Source organism: Phalangium opilio, unplaced genomic scaffold (assembly GCF_054372755.1).
Source record: "Phalangium opilio isolate 3A_F unplaced genomic scaffold, DU_Popi_V2 ptg000082l_1, whole genome shotgun sequence".
Classification (NCBI taxonomy): Eukaryota; Metazoa; Arthropoda; class Arachnida; order Opiliones; family Phalangiidae; genus Phalangium; species Phalangium opilio.
The window spans coordinates 18,566,423-18,590,543 of NW_028324189.1; the positions used below are offsets into that span (position 1 = coordinate 18,566,423).

General features: G+C 35.3%; 1 long non-coding RNA gene across 1 annotated transcript in view; it reads left to right on the top strand.

The window, feature by feature from the left end:
* Nucleotides 1-24,121, top strand: part of LOC149653534 (uncharacterized) — a 399,454-nt gene that overhangs the window by 270,882 nt on the left and 104,451 nt on the right. The window lies entirely within an intron of this gene.

Below are 24,121 nucleotides of genomic sequence, written 5' to 3' on the forward strand. Positions count from 1 at the left end.
CAAAACATGTATCTACCAGGGCTCGAACCTGGCACCTTCCGCGTGTAAAGCGGACGTGAAAAACAGCTACACCATAGATACGTCGTTAATCTGAGTTTTTCAAGAGATCGAGCTTATTATTATGTCCAATCACGATGGTCAAAACATGTATCAACCAGCAGGGTTGGCAAAAATTAAGTTTTTTTAAAAAAAAACAAAAGTTGTGTTTTTTATTGTTTAAAACACGATTTTTTGTTTTAAACTGTTTTTTAAACAAGTAGAAAAAAACAGTAAAAAAACACAAAAAAAAAACTAGTTTTAAACATGTTTAAATCACTCTTCCAGATCTAATAGTCTATTATATAAAAAGGACTTGGTTTGTCCAAGCCTAAAAAACAAAACGATAAGAGTTTTTTCCAGTTGACTGAAGCGCGGATATTTTATTTTTCTATATAATTTTAAAGACAATCTGTATTTTACTACTCTTTAATTCAATCTCCAGATTTTACTGGTAATGGATTTATTTCCTATAAATTAATTGAAATAAAATATCTTATCTCAGATTTTTCAACAATAATTCCATTTTCGTAAAATTTTATCATGAAAAATCTGAGATAAGTAATTTTTTATTTCAATTAATTTATAGGAAATAAATCCATTACCAGTAAAATCTGGAGATTGAATTAAAGAGTAGTAAAATACAGATTGTCTTTAAAATTATATAGAAAAATAAAATATCCGCGCTTCAGTCAACTGGAAAAAACTCTTATCGTTTTGTTTTTTAGGCTTGGACAAACCAAGTCCTTTTTATATAATATCTGTTCCTTCAGTCTTTATTTGTATTAATCTATTATAAAGTAATATTTGCCTGAAATGCGAAATTTTTCACTTCTAGGACGAGGTTAAAAATGGTTCTACACTTCTACTAATTCTTATATGATACGGCTCACAATTCGTTTTAGAACCCGAGCTTTATAGTCAACTTCAAAACAAACCTGCCACGATTTTAAACTATCAAAGCCGTATCTTTTACAGTCCACTTTACGATTGCAATTATCCATGACATTGCGTGCACTGCCCTTGTACGTTTACAGTGATTGGCACCGTGGACAGTTATTTTAATTAAAATACCTAGGCCACAGGTCCAGTTTTAAAAATATCCTTATTTCCAACACTGATCCATCTATCCTTCCAGCTTTTACAATCACCCATTGCATAGACTCACTCAATAGTCTGCCTAAGCATGGATTTATAATAGAAGCTTACGCTTCCTGGATATTTCACTCACCTTAAAACGCGGACAACATTTATTCCTCGTCTGAAATAGTACCAGCCTGGCACGCGCGTTTGTGACGTAGAATTTGAGGCAAATTCAGAGGGGGGGTTGAAGTTTTTCACGTGATCGAGTTCTAATTTTGAATAGCGCGCGCGCACGCACGCCTAAAGAAAAACGTTTGCCTCAATTTCTACGTCATCAGCCCCCCAGTCCCCACCCGCGCGAATTTTTGTGACATAAATGTGTTTAAAATCAAAATGCCTTACTGAAGGCTACAGGGAAATATCCATGAAGCGTAAGCTTCTATTATAAATCCATGGCCTAAGTAAGGCAACTTAAGCCTTGGTCGAAACTAACATTTAAAATATAAATTAAAAAGGTATCTTAAGTATAGAATTTCAACCGAGACACATAATTAAACGAAAATTAGACCCGCCAGAGAAGTTTTTAATAAATATAGTGTTATATTTATTGAAAAATATCAAGTTAAAGTTTCAAGGCGGCGAAATGGCAAATTAGCGTCGTCTACTGTAGGGTAACGAACAATTAGCGTCGTCTGCTGTAGAATAATCTTTTGAGGTACTTACGTTTTTAATTAAATTAACATACTTAGACTTAATTAAATTTGATGAAACTTGAAAAAGGCACACCTTGAATAGTTACTTGTTAATTTAAATGTATTCCGAAAGCTAACTTGCATGTAGTTTTTAAATGATTCGATGTACAGGAGCACCAAAAACCCCATGTTATTCCTATGGGAAAATCGGCTAAAATCTGTGAATTTTCATTTAACATTACGGGAGGGTGTGGGATCTTATCTAGAAGGGCCTACCGGCCCTCTAGAATATCGCGGCTCTCCATTTAAGCCACTACTCCCGCCAGCGCGAGGCGCTTATTTTCACAACCTACTTGATTAAAAAAAAGGTCTTGGTTTGGACCAAGACAGAAAAAACAAACGATAAGAGTGACGTTTATCAATTGACGGAAGTCCCGATATTGCAATTTTTCTTTATTTATATTAATTTAATCCTTAATCAATATTTAATTCAATCAACTGATTTAACAGTTAGTCGATTTATTCCCTCCAAATTGATTGAAAAAACTACAAATTTACGCATTTTCAAGAACAAAATAGATTTTCCGAAATTATTTTATGATATTAATTATTTTGAGCGTTCAATATTGAATAGCTTTAGAATTTCAAGGTGTAAGAAATTGTCCGTGTGGAATTAGAACCAGGGACCACTTGAACCCAAAGCAAGTATTATACACCTAGACCAACGAACCACGAAACGTATTGAGAAGTAAAACACGAAAATAAAAATACTCCTAAATTTATAATATGAAGCTCTAAGACGCGACCTTCCGGGATTTAACCTGGTACCACTCGCAACCAGCGCGAGTATCATACCCCTAGACCAACGTACAACGAACATGTACTGCAAAGTCAAACAGGAAAATCAAGAGCTCCTAAAATTTAGAATTTGCAGGTGTAAGAAAGGGTCCTTGTCAGGGTTGGCAAAAACTTAGTTAAAAAAATTTGTGTTTTTATTGTTTATAACACGATTTAAAGTTAGATTTTCGGAAAACATTTTATCATGAAATTAATTATTTAAAAGGGAGTACGTGTTGAGAGTACAATATTGAATATTTGAAAAGTTCTACTGACTTCAAAAAAGAGCAAACGATCTTTTCAAAAGGAAAATATAATTTTTTTAATAGCAGATACAAAATGAGTGTGATGCGTAAATTTGTACATTTAACCCCTAAAGTCTAAATGCCTGATTTCTTTTGTGGCCACTATTCAGTCATTTCCGCTTCCGTACTTCCGAGTTTCTTGGTCAGAACTCATCATACATTTGAAACTTCACCACCCCTTACTTATTTGTAGGCGCTCATGTTTTCCGTTTTCGGATTAGGCGTATTAATTTTAGCACTGTCAAATGCCTGGCTTTATAGATTACGCGTAATCCTTCTAGAACAGTAAAATGTACCAACAGTGTTGAGAAACCACATAGGAAAAATGTTATTGCTTTGCTTTAAGTAGATGACAAAATAAGTTATCCTTAATCATAGTTCTGAATATCAGTCTTCAATACAGATTGGTAATGGATAAAACAACTGGTAGGGTCTCCAAACCATTAAACACACATTTGAAACAGTCGAATAATTGGAAGGTTTTGACTGGAGCTTATTATTTCTATTATTTAATCTTTTCGCTCATTTTCAAATAAAAAAGAGTTAAAAATATTCGAAATTTTTCTCCATAAAAAAAACATGTTTTAAACTTTTTGTTTAAAACGTTTTAAACAAATTAAAGTTTTTTTTCATGGCTGTTTAAAACAAGTTTTAAACCAAAGTTTAAAACAATTTGTTTAAAACTTGCCAACCCTGTCAACCAGGGCTCCAACCTGGGACATTCCGCATGAAAATCGGAAGTGATAATTACTACACAATAGATACGTGATAACTTTGAGTTTTCCAAGAGATCTAGCTTATTATTATGTCCAATTACGATGGTCAAAACGTTTATCTACCAGGGCTCGTACCTGGTACCTTCCGCGTGTAAAGCGGACGTGATAACCACTACACCATAGATACGTGGTTATTCTGAGTTTTTGAAGAGATCTAGCTTATTATTATGTCCATTCACGATGGTCAAAACATGTATCTACCAGGGCTCGAACCTGGGACGAGAGAGAGAAGACCTTAATGGCGGCATCACACCGGTGTTTTAATTCTCTGTATGTAATTTCCAAAATGGTGCACTCACCTACGAATTTACACCGATTACACTGAGTGATCGGTCCTTCAGGCGCTAGCGAGTGTCAAGCCACAACCATAATCACTCATGCACAGGAATGTTTTATAGTTTTAGGTTATTAAGGTTGGCGGGAGAGTCCGGAGAGTCATGTACCGTATACTAATGTGAAAAGGTTTCGAACTATACGGTATTATTGACTAAATGTGTTGCGACGGCTCATATGACCCATACACTGGAACCACTGGTGATTTTAAATTTTTTTATATTGGGAAAATAGAGGAAGGGGGGTCGGAGTTGAGTGTGACCTTCTTCGCATAACTGGTAATGAATAATGTGTATACCCATATTATTTCCGCATGAAATGAATTTAACAAGTCATTGGTACTGAGAAGTATTTCTTTTTTTGTAATCTTTACCCTTACCTTTGGTTATATCAGAAGTAAGAAAAGGGACTAGAAGGATCGTGGTAATCAAACTCTTCACTTGGCGATGGAAGCGGCATAAAATCGTCAAATGTGTTCACTAGTGCTAGGCTCTATCACCAATGCTAGAGCATTTTACTTCTAGTCCCTTATCTTGCTTCTGGTTATATTTATCACATTTTTCCTGTGCTAAAGAGAGCCACCTACTAAAAGAAACCACACAGGATAAACATTTTTGCTTTGTTTTAAGAAGACGACATTAGTTTATAAATTAGTTTGAGAAAAAAGTTCTTTATCATATTTTCTTGAACATCAGTCTTCTCAGAAACTTACTACAGATTTAAACATTTTTGAGCAAACTTTAAAATTTGTCAAGCCAGCAACGATTAAAATTATGTCCGTCAAGGTGCTTACAAGTTAGTGAGCAGCGACACGAAATCCCTTCAAAATAATTAATTCCATGATAAAATGATTTTGGAAAATGTAATTGTTCTTGAAAAACCGTAGATATGTAATTTTTTTTCAATTAATTTAGAGGGAATGTATCTATTAACAGTAAAATCAGTTGATTGAATTTGATATTGATTAAGGATTAAATGGATAAAAATAACTGAAACAATTGCAATATCGGAACTTCAGTCAAATGATAAACCTCACACATATCGTTTGTTTTTTCGGCCTTGGTCCAAACCAAGACATTTCTTTATAATATCTGTCACTTCAGTCTTATTGTAATTAAAATTTGAAAAATTTTATTTTTGCTTTACCGTCATACATTTGGGGTTGATCTATTTCTAATTGCTTAAAAAAGTACTTAAGTATCGTTAATTACATTTAACTTATATTCAAAAACATTGATTTCGATAAGCAAATGTTGTATTTTATTTATGAAAGAAGTTTAAAAACTTTATTAAGTAAGTTGAGTGACTTATAACGGTACTTACGTATAAAATTATTAATATTGAAATAAAAACTACTTTCATTACGCAATAAATATTTTAAAACGTTTCTTATTTAAAAACGGAGACGACTAGTTTCGCTACTTTGTTACAAAGGCATCATCAGGTCTGATCTGAATTTTAGCGAGCGACAGATCAGACCTGATGATGCCTTTGTAACAAAGTAGCGAAACTAGTCGTCTCCGTTTTTAAATAAAAAACGTTTTAAAATATTTATTGCGTAATGAAAGTAGTTTTTATTTCAATATTAATAAGTTTAAAAACGACGGTATTTGAAATATGGATGAAAAATATTCGTTTCGTACACTGTATACATATACAGTGTTGTCGAGATCAGACCAACAGCTTCCTTTATGTAAAACCCCCAATACTGCCAACGGGAGATGCCATACTAAATTATACAGGGTGTAAATAAATGTTTAGAATTCATGTTTTATTGTATGCCTGAATGCAACAAAATATATTAAAGCACAGTCCTGCGATTAGTCTTAGAACCTGGGTCTCAGACTCTCAAATTGCAAAATCTAAACTGTTTGGTAAACAACTCAACGTAAATATTCAAAGTGCCTACCATTGTGGTTGAGGCACTCTTCCAGAGGATTGTCCGTGTCTTACATTACATTTGCAACCACTAAACTCATGACGCATGGTAAGACTAATGGTTTTGCCGTTAAGGCTTGATGTAGGGGGATATGATTATGCCGGTAGTAATGGCCTTGTAAACTGGCACGAACAGTAGAATGGCTTAGTGCAACTTCTTGTTCCACCGCTCTATACTAGCATGAAATTTGCTTGAAAACTTTTTACGACGTCAAAGTCTCTATCCTCATTACAGACTATACAGTCACGATCTTGCACTACCGAAATCCCGAAGGTGCTCGCACCCGAATGCTGTCGGTGTGGAGACCGTTCGGCATAAAGCACTGCCTTTAGTTGAACGTTACCGCGACCTTCACCCAAAATAAACGTGCTGTCCAATTTTTCCTGGTTAAAATAGGTCGGCATTTTGCTAGGAAACGAGACTAACTACTGTAATTCTACTACTTAGCTGCGACACTGAAAGACCCTGTATATCTAAAGAGACCGGAAGTTCCTCAAAGTTGAGTTTTCAAAGATTGCCAGCTTGAGCAAGTCATGGTTTATATAGTTGTGAAGGTCGCTTTAACATTCGACACGTGACAACACGGTATGTTTGGTCCTCCAATGTCCTGACCCGATAGGTCCAAACAATTACCATCTTGGTTTTTCGGATCAGTGGTGCGGTATTGCTGGTCCCATTTGAAATAAAAGGTCTGTAGTGTTACAATTGTAACAATACGCCAGTTAAAAAGACACAAATACTGTAAAAAACCATTGTAATTATGGTTGGCCAATTTTTAAACACTCCTAACCTTAAACTTTGGACAAAATAAGGAAAACATAAAGGTTTCTTTGGGAATAACTTTGAAGAAGTTCCGAGTTGTCTGTGGAACCGAGAAAAAAGGCCGTAGTGAAAAGTTATCGTCGTTACGTAGCAGTTAGGTTCGAATTTAATTAGTTAGTCTCGTCTCTTAGGAAAATGCCAGTGTATTCAAACCAGGGCAAATTAAACATGATGTTTACGAGGATTACCCAAGACGGCACAACCTTTGCGTGAACTAGTTGAAGCCGATCCATTATTTTTTAGAAAGGTACTGTTCTCTGACGAGGCTATTTAAGGATGGTACCTTAAACCTTCATAACGTGCATTTTTGGGTGGGCATTCTTGGAAACCAAATTATCGGACCCTTTTTCTTGATAAGAAAATCACTGAAGGCCTTTAATTGGACTTCCTGCGTCATGAGTTCGTTGCTTGTAAAGTTATTGCAAGACATGGAAAGATGAAGAGTGCCTGCACCACAATGGTAATCACGTTGAACATTTACGTTGACGTTGATGTGTACCAAACAGATTAGAGGTTGTAATCTGAGACCCAAATTTCAAGATTTATCGTAAGACTGTGCTTTAAAATTTTCTGTTGCTCCCCCGACTTGACTGGTATGCTAGGTGATATTTCTGAAGAAGAAAATTTATGGAATTAGGGATAGCGAGAGATGGCTAGCGATGTGGCTTAGTTATGGGCTAGACGCCCTTGTTTTATTGGCAACATTATTACATTGAATGTTGTCAGATTAAATTGTTGCTGGTGAACTATGTTAATTATATATTAAAATTTAAATGGAAAAGTTACATTTTGACACATTCCTTACCCTAAAATTTTGTATTTGGAGCCTATTAATGCATTATAGTGATAATGTAATTAATTTTAGCGTTAAATAGGAAAACATTTAGGCTGAAAGAACAACTCGCGTAGTTTTGTTATTTCAGTTAAGGGTTATCTAAAGTTGCCCAAAAAACCTGTTGTTTTCGATTAATTTCACGTTAAATATGGTTATTAAGTTGAAAGTAACGGCTTATCTTCTTTTATTAGTGTTATTGCAGTTTATTATACGAGTTTGAATAAGAAATTCTCCTAAACTGCAAACTTTAGAGGAGTGACTGTTTGACTCTTGCGGAACAATCAATATTTTGCCCCAAAACTTTTAAATATCGCGCCTTTTCAATGGCTCTCTTTTAAAAATGGGAAAATGCTTTTAAATGACAATTTAATTAATCGTTAGAATTAAACAGGAAAGTGGAGGCTTGGTGTTAGTTTAATTATAAGGTATCCATGAATTTACCCAAAACACGAATCTTTCACATTAATTATACTTGATTGAGTTTTATTTAACGGCTTATCTTGTTTATCTAGTGTGGATTTAGTTTATAGTATTACAAACTAACTCCACACTAGATAAACAAGATAAGCCGTTTCAATAAAATATTAGCTTTAATTGCAAAATTACCCTAAAATTTTAATGTATGCGCTTTTGATGTATTTTAATGATCATTTAAATTAATTTGAAAGTGAAATAGGAAACTACTGTGGCTGTACGAAAAACTTGTGAGGTTTTAATCTTAATTTGAGCGTGTCTCGAGAGAGTGGATTAAGCTTTAAATTTATTTGAATTTTTTACCCTAATTGCAATGTTTAGTGCAGTTTAATATTTTTTCCACATATTCAGTTTTTAACCCAAAACTTTTGAATTTCGCGGCAATTAATGTACTTAAAATATAGTTTAATTGAGTTAAAATTAACGTAGGACTGTGTTTTGGCAGTGTACATTTAGGTTATAAAATGAGTTTAAATGTGTACTTCACCTTAATTGCAATTTTTAGTGGAGTTTTCGATTATCATTTTACGCTAAACTTTTGAATTTCGCGCCTATTAAGGTATTTTGGAGATAATTTAAATTAGCTTAACTGTGAAAGAGAAAACATGGGGCTTTACCAACGGCTTGGGTAGATACAATCTTAATCAAGAACATCATTTAAGAGTTATCTGAGGTTCCATCCAAAAAAATGTATATTTGGGGTTTAATTTCGCTTTAATTACACTTAATTACGTTGAAATTAATTGGTCGTCAGTGCTCATTAAGCTTATAAAATGACTTTTAATAAATAATTCACCTTAACTCTAATGTTTAGAGGAGTTTTTGATTATTTCCAACACATTGCGTTCAATTTTTATCATATCCTGTGCTAGGTTTGTGGTAAAGATTATCTATACAATATGTTAATGAATGATGTTATTCTATAGTTTAGCTTGAATACCAGTAATTAAATCAAATACCTATACAATTAATAGCAATTTAAACCAATAAACAAACGGCAATGTGGACTGTGTTTCTAACGTGGTTACGTTGAGAGAATCCCTGATGTAAACATGAAAATTATTTGACTAATTAAATTATATAACGACACTGTCCTCCTGGATTAATCAGTACCACTGTTACTTGTGAATTAAACAATCCACTGTTGGTAACAAATAGTTTATAAAATGATAACGTAACATCACAGTATGACTGATTCAATAGGATCAAAATTGTTTTAACGAATAATCTGGTCCTCTACGTTGGTTTAGTTTCAGGAATTATACCACACACCTTCACAATTAGTAGCATTTTGGTGAGATTAACAAATAATGAAACCGTGTATACCTGCCCTCAAATGAGAATTTTGAATTAAAAGCGCTAACGTAAACACCACTCTCTTAACTGACGTAGGGAAAACACATTGAACATTTTGTCATCTTTCCAGTAATATTTTGATGTTGAATGCTTCACAGTAGGGCTCGCGGTTTTTTGGTCGATTTTTTCGGAAAATACGATTAACTACAAATAATCGAAAACTATTCAGAAGTTTATTCGTTTAAACAATACAACAATTTTAGATGATATTTTTTGAGATTGAATAATCTTAGTAAGATTTTAACCGACAAATGTATGCAATCGACAAAATTTTTCGAAAAAAAGGGTCGTACTCTACGTTCGGTTAAATTAAAAATATTTTATGTTATAAAATCCACTTGCTTTGAAGTCTAACTTTTAGCGTAATATTTTGTAATTTAAGCTTTGTAAAAAATATGCAAATCATTTTTTTGAAGTAGACTTTCATCTGAAATATTGTCACTAATATTTTTATTAGAATTTAACATGTATACGCTTATCTCCGTATCAGTTATTTATGATCAGATCGCCAAACTCAATTATTGTTACAATCTTTTCGATAAAACCCAATTCCAAAAAGCCATAGTTATTACGTTAGTGGACTCTATCTGTGATATTTTCGCCATAGGGATCTCGTGACACCGCTTACCGTATAGTCGAAATGACGATAAAAGCAACAACAATTAATGTGTAACATCAGAAGGGGATAATAGATAATGCTGGATTTCATTCGAAAATGGATGTCGTCGAAACCCATCCATATTATCTAAACATCAGTAAAAAGGGGAAGTGAAATAATATTTGAGGATCACCAACATACCTATTTACCTAGATATGCAATCATTTCTCTTTATTGATAAACAATTGAAGAAGTTAAAACAAAACACAGACAGACACGTCAGGTACAAAGCCTGTCTCTCAGGAGAAGTAAAAATCCACTCGTCCCTACCGCCAACTATATTTCAGAAGGTCACACTCGAAACATATTTTGATCATTTTGTTGAAAACGACTTCTCTATTCCGTTTTTATTAACTAACGATATCAATACTCATCCTATATTAACTTTGGAAAGAGTTTCATGATACAGTGGAGTAATGTCTCAATTTTTCGCTTTATACAAACTATTAACTGAGTCCAGCCTATCGACTTCTTACCCAATCTTCGTTATTCGTCCTTTATTAACTTTGACTGCAGATTTTTCAGTTAAGAGAAGTTTTTCTCAAATAATTTATTAAAATTATATGATATTAATTATTTTTATCTGAAGTTACTTATTATACTTCTAGTTGTATCGTTTTAAGAGACGGTTTTCCTAGAGTATGCCTCTTTCGCGAGTGTCTGAAAGACCTTAAAATGGTGTAGTTAGATTGTTGATGACAGTTAATAGAATAGTGGTCAGTACAGTTTTTCAGATACCCGTCAACTGTGAATACGATCCGGAAATTGAGAACCCTTTTGTTCAGATTATGAAACTGCGAATGCGATCCCCTGGGGTGCAACAACAGGCAGACAGACCAACAAACACACAGACAGATGAATAAGTCGAGAACAGAACGTTTCCAAAACAATCATCACTCGGTGAAATAAAAAATCTAGCCTCTATATTGGCTTCATATGAGTCCAATATTGTTCGACATTTGTCCAATGTCGGTTAGATATTAAACCAATATGTGCTCGATATTAGTCCAATATCGGTTAGAAATTGTCCAATGAGGGTTTATTTTTAGTTCTATATTGGTTTGAAATTTGTCCAATGTGGGTTTGATTGATATGTGAATAATATCTTTACCATTTCTGGGTAATAATCGATCCCTTAATAGATGATTCTGGATCAAATTTTGGATGAGGCTTCAAATCTGGCTTATCGTTCGACCCTCCCTTTTTGAACACTAGTTACGTTATCCAAAAAGAGATTAAAAACTGTGCTGTCTCAGAGTCAGCCGTTTGGATCCATTTACATCCAATTTTGTACAATATTTTTTAACAGTGCACTCCTTAGGAAATAGTCAAGTGCTAATTGAGTAGTGATGAGGGTACTATTTATCGCGTATGTGATTCGGTTTAGTAACGTTGCTTTTAATGTTCTTATGTTACCACGCTTTGTGGTACACTTCTCTCGAAGAGAAGTATTATATACTTTTGAAAATATTGCCAATCACAATGTTTATATTGATAGTTCAGGTTTCTTAATACAATTATTTGTCAGTGATTAAAACTTTGCTTTTTTTCGTTAATAATGAGCTCAAACAATTTAAAAAGTAAACAGTAAACATAATACGAAAAAAGTTACATGAAACAAAAAACCTTTCTTATACATTAAAGTCAGTATGAAGTCTTATCTAAGAGAGCAACCGCTCTCACAGAATAAGTAAGTTAATTTCACGGTTACTCAAGTAACTAGGGTACTTTCGCGGTTACTCAAGTAACTGGGCTACTTTATCTGTTACTCTCCGTAAAGTATTAGTGAAAAGTATATTAAAAGTAACTTGGTTACTATCTCGGTTTCTTAAATATCTTGGTTAATTTCACGGTTACTCAAGTTACTTTCGCGGTTACTCAAGTAACGGGGCTACTTTATCTGTAACTCACCGCGAAATCTAGGAGAAAAGTAACTTGAAAGTTACTGGGTTGCTTCCTCGGTTACTTAAAGAACTAAATTAATTTCTCGGTTACTCTCCGTAAAGCGGAAGTGAAAAGTAACTTAAAAGGAACTGAGTCACTTTCTCGGTTATTTAAGTATTTAGGTTACTTTCTCGGATACTCTCCGCGAACTATAGGCGAAAAGAAACTTGAAATTAACCTAATTACTTAAGTACTATGTCAATTTCTCGTTTACTCTCCGCGAATTCTTCACGAAAACTAACTTGAAAGTAACTGGGTTACTTTCTCGGTTACTCTCCGTAAAGTGGAGTTGAAAAGTAACTTGAAAGTAACTGGGTTACTTTCTCTGTTACTTTCCGTAAAGTGAAAGTGATAAGTAACTTGAATGTGTCGTCAAAATAAATTTGTAATATTCTTCAATTAAAAATGAATATATTTAATAAACAATAAATTTCTTACAAAATGAATTTAGTAATATTTTTTATACACTTTTTAAATTGTGATATTTGTACTTTTATATAATAATGCACTGTCTAAATTTTACTTTTTAAATTTTGGAATTATTTCCGAACCACTATCTGAGTCTGAATTTTCACTCTTGCTTTCACTACCGATGAAATCATTTTCATTTTCTTCTATCTGTTTGAGATTATCGTCTATATACAAGGAATAATATTAGTAGATAATATTTAGGTAACTAATAATCTCACCCTTACCATTAGACTCTATGCTTGAAATTGGCTCCTTCTCACTAAAATCGTCCAATATTTCCTTTTCTTCATTGTCTCTGGTGTTTAGTAGTTTATCCTTTTTGGCCTTATGTCCTTTTTCCTCTTCTCTCTTCTGCCTTTTCTGCTTGTCTTCCATTTCTCGTTTTTCCTCTTGCACCTTTTTTCTGTCTTCCAAATTTTTTCTTTCTTCCTCTTGTAACTTCCTTCTTTTTTCTCTTGAATTTTTTGAATTTTCTCCTCCTCCTTTCTCTTGTTAGCCTTTAGCTTTGATTTTTCATTTTCATGGTCATTTGCAATTTCGTTTTTTATTTTTCTGGAGATTTCGGTTGTAGGTGTTGCTTTTCTTTGTTCTATTGTGATCGAGCAACTGGGTTCTCCCAAACCTTCTTCTTTAAAAATATGTACTTGTTAGCGTTTCTCTAAATAATAGTAAGTAAATCACCAACCTTCGAAATTTCTTCCAGGAGTAGCTGGAATCGAAGAATCCTCACTTTCATCCAAACGTGTATTCTAGTCCACTGCAACATAAATCTGGCAACATTATTGTTCCTTTACAACACCAATCAAAGAAAAGTGACGCTCATTCACAAGAACATCTTCAAAATAAGATAAATGTTACGTCAAAGTCAGTTAAAAGAATGAGCATCTGTGATATTGAAGACCTTGCATCTTTAAACCAAGATTTCATACACATGCAAGACTCTCTTCAGTCTAGCATAACAAAACCAAAGAGTAAAATTGTAAAGAAAAAGAAATTCTGTGATGTTTTTGAGACGCTTGAACCCAATAAAATAACAAACAAGCTTTGTAATGATGTAAATACAGGGTGGAAAAGATCAGAGTGCCCACATTTTTCGGACATTTTATAAAAAAAACTCGAGATCGATGAGGAAATTAATTGTAGTCCATTTTCCAGACTCATGGCAGTTTAATTGAAGAATTCTCTGGCATCCACTAAACAAATCGTTCATGGAGTTTCAAATAATCATAAAAATTATCTTAGGCGTCAGGGCCTTTGTATGGCAATGCGGTTCCTCGATGAAGAAATGCCTGGTTTCCTTAGCAATGTTCTGTTCTCTGACGAAGCTACATTCCATCGAGATGGAACAGTCAACCGACATAACCTTCACTATTGGTCGCAGCAAAATCCTCACTGACTTCGGGAGCATTACCAACAGATGCGTTGGAAAACCAATGTGTGGGTTGGCGAGAGAATCGTTGGGCCATTTTTTTTGACAAGAACATCACGCGGCAACGTTACTTAGAGTTTTTGCGTCAAGAATTTACTGATGCCACTAATGATTTACCATTGGCAGTAGTGAGGGATATGTGGTTCCAACAGGATGGCGCGCCACCGCACTTCGCCGTACCCGTAAGAGAGTGGCTGAATAACGAGTTCCCTAACCGATGTATTGGTATGGGTGGACCAACGACCTAGCCTCCAAGGTCTCCTGACCTGACTCCGTTAGATTTCTTCCTCTGGGGCTATGTCAAGGGAGAGGTATACGCAACTGAACCAGATGCACCCGACGACCTTAAAGCCAGAATAAGAATCGCCAGGAATGTACGCCATGCCCGCGAATCAATGGCCAGTAGACTTAAAGAATGTCTACATCAGGAAGGTAGACACATCGAACATTTGCGCTGAAGGACATTGATTTCCTGTTTGTTGCAGGATTAATCTTGCAACATTTATGATATCTTACAAAAACTAATTTTTCATTAACATTATTGTATTGATTTCTTACAAATTCTAATTTTTGTGATAATTTGAAACTACATGAACGATTTGTTTAGTGGATGCCAGAAAATTCTTTAATTAAATGGCCATGAGTCTGGAAAATGGACTACAATTAATATCCTCATTGATCTCGAGTTTTTTTAATAAAATGTCCGAAAAATGTGGGCACTCTGATCTTTTCCAACCTGTATATCAAACAAGGAAACGACAAGAGGTAGACAACTTAGGTCATCCCAAAATTTGAGCGAATATGTTTAAATTAAAGTAGACAACTTCTTTAAACAAATCATTTATTTATGCAATAAATATGGCAAACGTAGCCATGTTCGCGTCATACCCGGCGGTTTGATGCCAGATTTAGGATTAGCGTACTCGTAAATGGCAGAGATAACATCATTTTGCTATAAAATATGACGTTCATTTAGTTCCTGAATCTCAAAAATACCCATTTATAGCCAGACAACAATTACCTGTAAGATTCACGCAGGCTTCACATTTCATTTTGTCCAAGAATCCCTTTCCACAAAGCTTTGAAGTAGGTGGGGAACTTGGCGCGGTACTCCTCGCTTTCGGTTGTCATCATCTCTAAGTTTAAGATCCACTATCTGCTTCCAACCAAATTCATTTCCCAGATTTAAGATTTTTTTGGCCCGTTGAGGATCGGAAGAAAATAACGCGTTGATCATATTCTTAAGCTAAAACAAAGTAAATATACATTAAGTTCATCAAACCAAATCAAGAATTAAAAACTTACCTGGTGTGAAGGGCAGATGATGAAATATATATTTCGGTCAAGGTTGAATGGATTAAAGAATGACGCATCAACAGCAATGTCAGCCGTGTTTTCGAAGCTAAATGCTCCATAGAGCTCAGCTACAAGTTTTATTACGCTCAGAACATTTAAAACATTTCCCCAAATGTAATTTTATCAGAGGTGGGCCTACTAAAAACATACCCTTTACCATTGATGAAACAGAAACGTACACCAAAAATATAAAAGTCAAGACTGAAGAAAAAACGTCTGAAAAACCCGGAAGAAACTTATCATACCATTAAAGTCAAAACTAAAGATCTCGAGAGATTAGTTTTGGAACTCTACGTTAGAAAACAACTTAACGCCTTGTATATCAAAGAAAGGATTAATGACTTACGTAAGATTTAAAAATAATATTAAAATTTATCTTCTTCCTTACGAAGATAGAAGGAATTATTTTAGAATAAATCAAATGCATTTTAAAATGAAAATTGAAAAAATATCTTTAATATTAGAAACTATACTTTTAAAGGAAATAAAATAACTTTTTTACTTTATATTATGGTCTTTATTCCTACAAAACCATCTTTTGTTATAAGCCTATACAATCAATCAAATACTGACAGGTAAAAAGAGGAGATCGGGAAAACCCGACTCCTCGACCTTGAGTGGCCGCCATCTTGAATTACTCCATACTGGCTGCACCCTCTCTATTTTGGACAGCTACTGGTTGTTCCGCGGCGGACGTGGAGGGTTCCGATGCAGAGTGCTTAGACCTTTTAACTAGGACATCTCTATCATCGTCAGCTCCACGCTTAGATCGTGAGGGGCGACTACTCCCTGCTTCAGACACTACTAAACTATGTTTTCTATCTATGTGATTTTTTAAAATATCACGTCTTGTAAACGTTTGCGAGCAAACCGAACATGGAAAACTAAGTTTCTCATGTTTTTCGCGTTTATGTCTAAGAAGACTACAATTCTTAGCATATTTAGCGCCGCAAATATCGCACATAACCATTATGACTAGTTTAACTTTAAAGAAAATAAACTAAGAACTTACTATCTGGAGGATTCTCTCAGAGTCTGGTGGTATTCTGTCAGGGATTAGCTGAGGAATTTTATTGATGTATAAAATTCCCGGCTATTTATACTATTCTAATCTCTGCCTCGACCCTACTAAAGTTCACCAAACCCGAGTATTGCTGCCTGGTTTGGTTTATTGTTTAAATAAAACAATCCCCATTTATATTTCCCAAGCACTGATGTTGACATGGCTAGTATCAGGGGTCACAAGCAAAACCATAGTGCAGATTACTCATGCTCGCATGTTTGCTTTCCTTTTTATTGTTTAAATAGAACTATCCTCATTTATATTTTCCAAGCACTGATGTTGACATGGATAGTATCAGGGGTCACAAGCAAAACCAGAGTGCTGATTACACATGCTCGCATGTTTGCTTTTTCTTTTTATTGTTTAAATAGAACTATCCTCATTTATATTTCCCAAGCATTGATATCAACATATGTTTAGTATCTTAAGTTCACCTCATGTTTGATTTTCTTTTTATTGTTTAAACAGAACTATCCTCATTTATATTTCCCAAGCATTGATGTCAACATGTTTAGTATCTTTAGTTCACATACGAAACGAGAGATTACTCTTGACTTCGCACTTGTTTGCTTTATTGTTTAAATAAAACAATCCCCATTTATATTTCCCAAGCACTGATGACTACTATATCTAGGGTTCAGGACCTTTCTGACCCCATGCTATGGGTAAATACTTTGAGATAGAAATTTCACTATTATGGGGGAGGGGGGTTTAAAACTTACAAATAATTAAATAAGCCTAATTTTAACTAACATATTTAATTTTCATTAATATGGAGAAAACCTAAAAATAATTAAGTTAGCCTGATTTAAACATACTTAAGTGTCTAAATGACAAGAATTAAATAGTTTTCCAGTTTTATTCACAAATCAAGTTTTGAATTACATACTACTATTGTAGCAATTCTTTTACAAAAATCCAAACTAAGAAATGTTGAATTATGAAACAATTGAGTAATTAAATTAATATCCAAATTATTAACAGCATTTTCATAGTGAATATTCACGCGTTCAGCCCAGTCCATAGTTACACACTCATGCTGTAGCTGTGATCCGTGAGATATAATACAACCATTGCAAGCCTCTTTAATATATTTAGTCAGTTGCTGATTAACTATGCTTTTAACCTCAGTGGACACTCGTTTAGCCGCGTTTAAAAATGTTACCACTTGATCGTGCTTCTCTAAAAGTTTCTTCCAAAGTGTGGCTCCAATTGTGAACCCATTCCTTGTTAGAGTATAGTGTTCCATAGTTTAACCCACTGCCAGCCTTCATTTCACGAATGTTGAGAACTTTCCAATCTTGGTAAATCTTCAGCTCGATACGCTTCAGGTTTGACTCCTCAAAGATCATAGATGACGGTGAGGCATCGTCATTCAGAAAGTAGTGGGTAACCCGTTCCCGCATTCCATGGAGTTGATAATATTCCACCTCCGTCAATGTGATCCCCATTGTACCGTCTGTTAGTCCTAGTCTAACCTTACAGTCAGGGAAAACCGAGACTGACTTTGTCGATGAGATTTCGAAAATATTGGAGGTGTCCCTATAATTATAGAAATAAAACATAATCTAATATATATTAATTTAAATGATTTTAATAACAATAATCATGCTCTATATATATAGTTAATTCCGAATAATGAAAACAAAATTTAAAACTCCAGAGAGTGTACTTACATTATAACGTAGAGTTTCCTGCGGGACTATAGTTGCTGAATTCCGCTGCTGTGGTACTTTAGTTGCTGGAGAGAGCTTGGTTAGCCGTAAAAAAATGATCTTATCGCCACGTGCACGAGTTTTTATACATGATAAACCGGAGACCTTTGATATGACCGATAAGATTTCTAGTCCCAATGAGGACATCGATAAGCCCGATAAGATTTCTAGTCCCAATGAAGACATCGATATGACCGATTAGATTTCTAGTTTCGATGAAGACATCGATAAGTTTGGTAATAGCATGAGTGATATCGGTTATCGGTTCTGGTTTACCCCTGCCATGTGCAAATATATTGATAAACAGTTCTTGTTTCGGTTCTAGTTTACCCCGGCCACGTGGAAAGATATCTTATCGATAAATGGTTCTAGTTTAGGTTCTAGTTTACTATCTGGAAATTTTCCTACCACGTGGAAACTTATCTAATCGATAAAAGATTCCAGATTTCTTATCGGTTCTTGTTTATCGCCGGCAACGTGTCTATTCACGTATCTAGATATTTCAAACCACCACCACGTGTAAACCAGTCTTAGCATTTTAATTCTCCTCCGGAATTGGTTTTAAAGATACACTTCGTCTTAAATAGTAAGTTGAATTTATTTTATAGGTGAAATGATGCATATCGGCTAGCTTTACACTGTAAATAGAGATCCTAGGCTTAATATTCAACTTGTAAATTATATTTACAAACAGTTCTTACCGAGTTTTCTTATTATTCGTATGTTTCGTTTCGGAGACAAGCAACGCTCACTTAAATTATGCTTAATTTAAAATATGTGGTTTATCTAAAATCTATATTACTAGTTAATTGGCTCCATCCCGAGTTCGACTAGAGTCTCTTAAACAAACATTTTGGACAGACAGCAGGAATTCAGATCACATTTCCGCTTTGGCGCGAGATTTGAAAATATCAACTTAGGAATCAAGTGTAGAGATTTAAATAGAGTATTCGTAGTGCGATAGGCTTAGAATAGGTTGGGTTTGGTTTTGTTTTGTACCCCGGGATTTAAATTACCCACGCAAAGGCTTAACAATTTCAAATTTCGTGTCAAAGTTTTGAAGAAAGCATTTTTGAGTTTCCAGTTTTTCTTAAATATTTAAATAAATATAATTAATATTAATTATTTTCTTCGACAACTATTTAAGGTAGCGTGCGTTGCACGCTCTTAAGTCAATACAATTATTATAGATGGTATACATTAATTAGGATTTAGGTTTGAATTCGAGCGTATGCCGTCTGTCACCATTCCCAAAATAACGTAGTATATAAGACGTTCAGTTCCTATATTTTTATAACTGTGGTTTATCTACCTAATCTTTGATTGCTTGCCTTATCAGCAAATGATTGAAGCCCGGGATTTTGAATATCGCAATGAACTTTGATTGAAGTCAGATAAGACTTAACATTTTCAAAATTCCAGCCCTAATAAAAACAAAATGGCGCCGAGAAGGAGCGATGACGTCAGAGAAAAAATGGCGCCGAGAAGGAGCGATGACATCAGACAAAAAAAACAAGATGGCGCCGAGAAGAAAAAAAATGGCGCCCAGAAAAAAACAAGATGGCGCCGAGACGAAAAAAAATGGCGCCCAGAAAAAAAATGGCGTCGATACCATCGATACCAACGATACCATCGAATACCACTGTTTCAGAACCGGTATATTCTACCTACTCAATCTAGGTCAGCTCAGGTCATACAATTTAGACTAAAAATATTGATGTGACGTTCCCATAGCTCCGATCTCTCAGCAATTTTCTATTGAATGATGAACTACTTCCTATAGGGAGATAACAACTGGCTAGGGGGAAGAGATAGTCTGATGTCACGCAGCCCCTATCTGGTTGGCATTTTTTGCGAGTAGAATACTGTTTCCAACCGTTAGGGGGGATGAAACTCCAGTAAGAGATAGAAGGTTGTGACGTTTCAGGGTCAGAACTGTTAGCTCCCTATTCTACGGCATGCAGAAATAAGCGTTGAAATTATCAATATAAAATCACCAACGTGTCTACACAAAATGAATAAAAATTAAGACCGAAGTTCCAGATATTAATCAAAACGTCTTGGATTTAACCAAGACCTAAAAAGTATCGATACGAAGAGAGTTAAGCAAGTGACTGAAGGCGAAGATATTAAAAGTTTTTTTTTAAATTTAGACTTACATGCTTAAGATGCTGTTCGGACAGTGGCACAATGGACGATGGCGGGTGGGTAACCAAGGAGAGGGCGTCGGACAGCCCCTTTAAGAAACTAATGTTCCATCACCCTATTCCATTGAATAAACTTATTTTACTGGTAGTGAATTTTTTCCCTCTCCATAATTTGAAAAATTTACTTATCTCGGGTTTTCGAGCACAATTCCATTCCCCGAAAAAATTTTATAACTACATTTTTCACTTTTAAGAGTTTTCGTGTGGAAAAATGCCATATAACTAAACATAACAATGACAAAATGATTTAGTGTAGTCTGCTTTAGCCTCTGTTGCGCCCGATACGAACAAAGAGGATGTATAGATGTATACATTCTCCTAGCTAGAAGTACGCCTTGTGCCATTCTCATGCCTTGTCTTTCGCTGGCCTCGTCAACAAGGCAATAGCCAACTCAATTACGCGTTAAGCTGCTCGAGAATTCTTTGTGAATAGTACTTCTTAAGGTATTCGTCAGCAAATAGTAATTGTTTTTGAGAGCATTCCTCGCCTTGAAATAGGACAACTACGAAATAATTCGACCAAATTGAAGTTTAAATATTCGAACAAATCTTCCTTTATAAACATCTTCTACCATTTCAATTTCTATAAAACTATTCTACCAAATGCATACAGAGTGCTGCCAGAAGTTTCTCCAGCTACTTGGAATACTACATTTACTATAGGAAGATTCGCAGCGACAAGTTTATAAATCCCATATTCCTTTAAAAACCGTTAATACATTCATTAACCTTGTTCCTGAAGATATACAGACTAAGTAGCAGAGTCGAGTCACATCCTTCTAGATCACGCGACTCGGTGAACGCAGGCTATATTGAAAATCTTGAAGGATAGAGGAATGGAGTGGAAACCCCCATACCTATAGCGTTGCCTGTGTACGGCACCGTAGTCCTCCCAGCATCCTCAACGGTTAGATAGGGTCATACGTCACTCTTACTGGATGAAATTGTAAAGGCGCTCCCTGTATCTTAAAAATAGAAACTAGCTCTCATACAAATAAAATGGCGCTACTTGGCAGCACTTAGCAATCGACTACCGAAGGCGAAGGCTAGGGGCGTGCGCGAGGTACATTGGGAGAGATACGGGCATACGGTGCCGCAGGTCGCCCATCATAATTTCCAATCCATCTCAACTCCCTTATCCCTGGCAATTATCCCTGGCAAAATAGCCAATTCAGAATTTTCAGGCTACGACCACGCTGAGTCCAGCTGACACTCTCACAGCCTTAGCGCCCTTAAGTTGACAATTACAAGTTTACAACAACCCCCCTACTGCTTGCGAACTATAGAAACGATAGAGACGCCATTGGCCTGGCATAGAACCGTGTGACCGTTGTCTGTCGTACCGCTGCTATAGACCCTTTCTACTTAAAAAAGAGAAATGTCAATCCTCAGTATCGGGATATACAGGGGGTTGACCCCTCGACGTCTCTACTCTTTTTATGATCTTTCCATCGAGCGAGTTGGAAGGCAAAGTACTTACCCCGTGTCTTTCCCTCTTACATATATTCAGTTTAACCAAGACTAAAACTCATAACGTCCCTATTGAATGTGCCGCCATTGTTGAAATTTGCACAAAAACAAAAAGTTTCACTGTAAATCGTTCAGGCCATGAACGGGGATATGTTAGCAACCTATTAACGACACAATGTCATACACGTACTCTCCTAAAAATGATAAATGTAGTTATAAAATGTAAACGGGGAATGGAATTGTGCTCGAAAACCCGAGATAAGTAAATTTTTTATATTATTGAGAGGGAATAAATTGACTACCAGTAAATTAAGTTTATTCAATGGAATAGGGTGATGGAACATCAGTTTCTTAAAGGGGCTGTCCGACGCCCTCTAGTTTTTTACCCACCCGCCATGTTAAGCTCTACGAGGAAGATCGTCCTTTGTCCCACTGTCCGAACAGCATCTTACGCATGTAAGTCTTAATTTAAAAAAACTTTTAATATCTGGGCCTTCAGTCACTTGCTTAACTCTCTTCTTATCGATACTTTTTAGGTCTTGGTTAAATCCAAGACGTTTTGATTAATTTTATTTAAGGTTTTAAGCTTAATATCAAACAGACGTTAGTTTATGCTACAAAAAAGTTTGAAATTGACAATCGAATTTGTGAAGTTTTAAGGATATCCGAATTTCATATTGGGCTTATGACAATTTTGAGCTAAATGTTAAACGGACATAAATCAGCATTTTTAAAAATTTTGTAAAATTGTCAATTTGGTTTTATTTCTGGAATTTTTAGGGGGGCGCCTCGCGTTGCAATAAATGATTGTAAAAAAATGTATTATGTTAATTACAATAAGAATACAAACTTTTAATGATTTACGTTTTTTTTTGAAGTCAAACGGGAAAATTAAATTAGTGAAAGTTGGAGACAGAAGGGATAAGAAAAACAAAACCCTTTTTTTAAGTTTTGGGCCCGTCTTTGTTTTTCCAAATCTGGCATTGATCTTAAGATCCGAACACTTTTTACTCTAATTTATTCTGTTTAAATTTTGACTCATTTCGCTGTTTAACAAAGGTTATTCCCCTGAAAAATAGAGATCACTATTAGTCTGTGTGGGGACTATACAGGGTAGCTTCTTGCGCGACTTTTTAGGCCTTTAGCCGCTTTTTCTATCGCTGAACCCGCTGGCGAGTCCGGCCATCAGCAGAAGACTTACACCCTGTTTGTGTTCCTAACAAATCTCCCGGTGATTGTGTGTATCCCCTAATAAAAATAACTGATACTTAATATGCTCGCCAGTAAGGATAAATGCCAAATTTGTGACAAACCCTTCTGGGGACCAGAACATTATGTACCTTGTCGTGAGTGTCTGGGTAGAGTCCACGGTAAATGCCTAAATATTAATCGGGAAGAGAGCCGTGCTTTCTGGGACGGGGAGGACGCAAAGACAAGTAAACATGTCTGTGGCGTTTGCAAATCAAAAAGAAACCAGGATTCGGCAATTTCTAGCCCAGTCCCGAGTAGCCATTCGCAGCCGATAACGCGTCAACAACTAAATGCCGCCCTCAAGATGAACTCGGCTGAGCAAGTATCTGACCAAGCTCATGATGAGCACAAAGCTGCAAGCAAAGTATCATTAAGTAAACAAGCATTTACTAGCATTAAAACGATGATTGCAAGGGACAACCAATCACTATTATCAGAATTTGTTGCTATCATAAAGGACACAGTCCTCTGTAAACATCCCGTGATTGATGAGGATTCTAGACCTGTTCCGACCATGACCCCAGAGTTCAAAGCAGAAATAGCTAGACTTATGAAAGAGGAGTCAGCGACTTCCTACGATATAATTCACTCAAAGATTAATGAACTGACAAAAGATATTCAGTCAATTAACCATAAAGATGATAGGCAAACAACCCTACTTAATAAAATACTCGTAGATAGCCAAACTAACAACAGTCAGATCGAACAAGCTAGTATATTGGACACCATCAGAGAAGAGACTCTTAAACTAGAAAATAGTATTGATGCTAAGTTTAAGGCATTAACCAGCACAGAGACAAAACATGACAACCTATTACTTTCTAAAGAATTGGAGAATATTCTTAAAAATCATAGAGTGAGTGATCAAGTAAATGTAATGCGAACGCTTAAATCGTATATGAATAATGACGAAGATACGCGAGGTTCTAACTCAATTCTGGATGTAATGTGTAAAGCTCTAGATGAAATGCACGCCACAATTAACAATTTATCGAAGCAGTTAAATCAACTAAGGATAGAAAATTGAAGACTAACCGATCTCACTATAGAAATGGTGGAAAATCAAAAA